Source organism: Sorghum bicolor, chromosome 6 (assembly GCF_000003195.3).
Source record: "Sorghum bicolor cultivar BTx623 chromosome 6, Sorghum_bicolor_NCBIv3, whole genome shotgun sequence".
Classification (NCBI taxonomy): Eukaryota; Viridiplantae; Streptophyta; class Magnoliopsida; order Poales; family Poaceae; genus Sorghum; species Sorghum bicolor.
Window position 1 is genome coordinate 15,164,373 of NC_012875.2, and position 4,111 is coordinate 15,168,483.

The window sequence follows — 4,111 nt, forward strand, 5'->3', positions numbered from 1 at the left end:
CATACTGCATGTGATTTGTGAAAGCCCAGGCTACTAGCAATCAAGAGTCTCCCCTGTACACATGTACTCACGGTAGTCGTACTGCCAGCACAGGAACTCCCTCTCTGTGCCTCATCCATCGCCCTCCTCTGCTCTTCATGTTGCCCAGGTGCAGCAGCTCACGCTGCCCAAATCCACCGCGATGGGTGGGGAATCTCGCCATTAGTCACCTCTCTGCTATCCCACAGTTACTCATGTGTGTTTTTCCCCTGGAATCTAATCCCCTAGTGCTATCTAATCATTTCCCCTTCGATTTTCCCCTTCTGTGTGCAGGACTGAAGGTTGGGTGGTGGTGGCGTGCTCCACTGTGGTGCGGGCTCGGCAACCATGGCACTAGGCAAGCCAAGAAGGCCGGAGCATGCTGATGTGTGGGGATTTGGACTCTAGCAATAACCCTCCTCAACCTGACAGTCAGTTCTTCTCCCTTCTCCCTCACATCTTCCTGTTCTTTTTTTTTAACCTACTCTACAACTCCGTAACTCAAAGATATATATACCTGAGTGCTCTAGATGTACAGGTCCTTGTGTTAGTGTTTTATTAAAAGCTCAAGTATTTTTTTTATGTGCAGCTTTCACTAAAGAAGGAATGCTAGTTCTTGTTCTGATAATAGTTAGCATATATCTCTTGGCCCAAAATATTATTGAGCACCTAATTATTGTGCTGCTCTAGAATAGATCTGAGGTTCTTCACGTGAAAGGTGCTTTGTGTTTTCAGTAAAGGGGAAAAGAAATATTCTAAGGCATGCTTGTGAACCTCATCTTAATCTTGATGATGTTTAACTCCAATCTTAGCAGGCTTGTTTCCCTCGGACACTCACTCCTTCTCTTGCAGGTCTTGGTTGCTTCAAAAGTGCTTCCAGAGTTGCTTGCAAGCACTTGGGGTTGTCTGGTGATTTCCCTCTCCCGGTCAACCTCCTTCCTCCGGGTCGGTCACCCCATGTCGACCTCCATGGTGATTAAGTCACCCTCTTGTGCTGGTGGAAGAGTTGGTGTTTTTTTTAGCAAGGAGTGGACGAGGTGTGTTCCTGGAGACCTCAACTTTGAGTGAAGAGCCGGGAACTGAGTGTCTGCTACTTTGATGGAGGCAAGACCCCTTTCATCTATACTGAGCTCTTCTTCTACTACTACCCTCTGCCTGCACTCCCAAATATTTTAATCCTAGTCATGGCCTAGTCAAAGAAATTCACTGTATATTGTCCAGCTGTTGCTACTAGAGTGGATTATCTCATTCTAGAAGGGCATGGCAACTCTTGTAGCTACAGTGAGATGTACTGCTATGTAGTGGCTCCAGTGTTTTGTACTACTACTCTCTATCCTTCGTTGGAGATATTTACCATAGCTCAAACTAGTGCAAGAGTGGACACAAAGATATGTACTAGTATGTGCCGCAAGGTGTACAGAATGATATATGTTCCTGTGTAAAATTTTTATGAAGTTACAATGGTCTAAACATATCCAAATATTAATATAAAATTATGTATTTTGCCAAGTCATATTAACTTACCATCTTGATTTAATTAAGATAAACTCACAAGGGCTGGCTGCAACCGGGTGGAAACAAATGGTGGGCATTTTTTAATTAGGCATCTTTGCTTGCTTCGTGAAGAGATAATGTGCACTCCACTAGATCCCAAATGGAAAATTCTGGTCATCTCTGCTAACAAACAATATACCCATTGTAAGTACTTAAGAAACTACTGATTGGAAGTCTAAAACACTGAAAATTTAATGGATAATTAGCGGGCCTCCTACACATGTACTGCAGAATTTGTTGGTGGATATCGACTGCTTTGAAAGGTGTTCTTGTTCCATTGCACGCAACTAGCTTCTACGACAGAGGCGTTGGACTAAGGGACACAACCACGCTGAGAATGAGGGCGTCTGAGGTGGGAGGAAGCCGCAGGTGAAAGCATCTAGGCCCCTAATGAGTTTCGGTGATTAATGACAATGTTGATTACTATGACTAACGTGTGTTTTGCAGAGGCAACGTCGATCGATCCCTGCGCAGACAAGGACAAGTCTTAAGAAGGACCGACGAAAATCAGGAAATGAAGTCGTAAGAAGAAAAAAGACTCACCAAGTCGATCGATCCCACATCAGGCCTCATAGGGAAGCCATTAACATGTTCCGGCTGGAAGTCACCGGCGACAGCCGCCCTGACCCGAGCCACGACCTCATCGTCCACCGGAGCCTCGTTGGACATCCGGCACGCCTCGAGATCCCGGGATGAAACGCCGGGAACCATCTCGTCCATCCTCAACAGTCGAGACATCAACGGGAGAACCCTCCGATGATGGACGGCCGAGAGGACGAGAGCGGCGGTAAGGCCTTCCTCGCGTAATTTCTTCAAGGCGTCGAGGAGGGGGTCGAGCCGCGCCTGGTGAACTTGGACGACGCCATACTTCCAGTGCTCGGGACGCTCCGAGATCAGACGCCCGGTGTAGGCCGGGAGGAGGTCGTCGTCGTTCCGCAAGTAAAACCACTGGGAGTCCCATCCGATGTGGTTCGACGTCAACCCCACCGGGATGTACTCACGCGGCCTCTCCGACTTGCCGGTCTTGAGCACCAGGTTGAGGCACCCAGCTCGAACCGGCTTCCTTACTCCTGCGCTTCCACCGGGGGCGTTGAAGAGCTCGCTCCGGTACAGATGGAGCCACAAATCCTAGTGGGGCATCATCCCCAAGTAGCCCTCACACACCGCGGCAAAGACCGCCGCGGCGGTGACGGCGTTTGGGGAGAAATGCTGGAGCTCCACCCCGTAGTGGTGGCAGAGCGTCCGCATGAAGCGACTCGGAGGAGCGCCCAGGCCGTGGCGGTGGAATTTGGCGAAGGAGACCACATAGCCCGCGGGCAGCCTTGGCTCCCGATGGTCTGCCGCCGGCGTGATCCACTCCGGCCGCAACGACGACGTGCGGGGGCGTAGGAGTCCCTCCCTCTCAACGACGACGGGCTCCAGTCATCGGCGGCGATGAGCCTCACAGGCATCTTCAGGTGGGAGGGAGGCGACTTCACTAGTGCTCGAGGATGCACGCGCGTGAGATGGCAAGGGAGCTGAGGCGAGAATGGAGGCAAAAGGCGGAAGGGAAAACGGCAGCAAGGCCACGGGATGTTTATAGACGGCAACCCACCAACGGACAGATCCAATAAACATGGTAACTCCCCCCATAAATGCGCCGCCTAACGGTCTTTTTTCCTCCTCACAGACGGGACGCTACGATTTCTGTGCCGGTACAGTGTCGCAACGGCTCCTGCCTGAAAAGACGCGCCCAACGGGCAGAAAGGCAAACCGCCGTGGTCCTTTTCCTTCCCCTATAAGCCAAGGTACGTACCCATGAAAGTCTCGAGAGGTCGCAGGCTGACCCGCCGAAAGGGTTCGACAGCCGATCTCGAGTACCAGAGTCAGGGATGCCCGGCGAGTGGTCGAAAATCGAGGCCCGCCTAGAGAACTCGCTGGAGATGTCTAAGGTAGGGTTGAGACGGTCGAGAGGAATCCCTCCGAAGGGAGGCATCGAGCCACTGGACTCTATCGAGCGAGACCGGCATCCCTGACCACGTCGACCCTGCTTTATGAGAACGCCCCCGGGCTGCAGCTGACCCCCTCGAAAGGGGCACAGGTTCTCACTTGGATCACCCGCTAGGAGCTCAATCTGGGGTAGATGACGCTCGCTCTATCGAGAGTACGTCGAGACCCCTGCGCAAAACGAGCCAATCAGAACCTTCCACCACAGGTGTCGAGAGCGTTTCTGCAAATTAGGCGATATAACCCTCGAAGGAGTCAAAAACTCCTCCAAGGGCTCGGGGGCTACCACCGCGGGGTCGCTCGCGCGCCCCCACGGAACCTCGACCACAAAAATATAGCCTCCACTCGAGCGCAAGCGCTCGAATGGAGACTCGGGGGCTACTGTCGAGGATATTAGTAAAGGGTACCCTAACTGATGTGTATGACGAGAATACCCGTACGCAAGTCGAGGCCTCCAACTCGACGCTCTACCCAGTCATACGTACGGTCCTCGACGGCCATAGCCTCAAACACGGAAAGAGCGTCCTGCGAATCGATCAGGGCTCGAGCGCCG

The 4,111-nt window shown here is 52.2% G+C and overlaps 1 long non-coding RNA gene across 2 annotated transcripts; it reads left to right on the forward strand.

The window, feature by feature from the left end:
* Positions 1 to 3,084, forward strand: LOC110436169. 2 transcript variants are annotated; one of them, XR_002453889.1, is made up of 5 exons: positions 2 to 185; positions 313 to 449; positions 871 to 1,716; positions 1,804 to 1,941; positions 2,020 to 3,084. It is a non-coding gene; the product is annotated as an uncharacterized LOC110436169 (long non-coding RNA). The 2 variants fall into 2 exon arrangements; XR_002453888.1 differs by having other exon boundaries at positions 1 to 185; positions 871 to 1,941.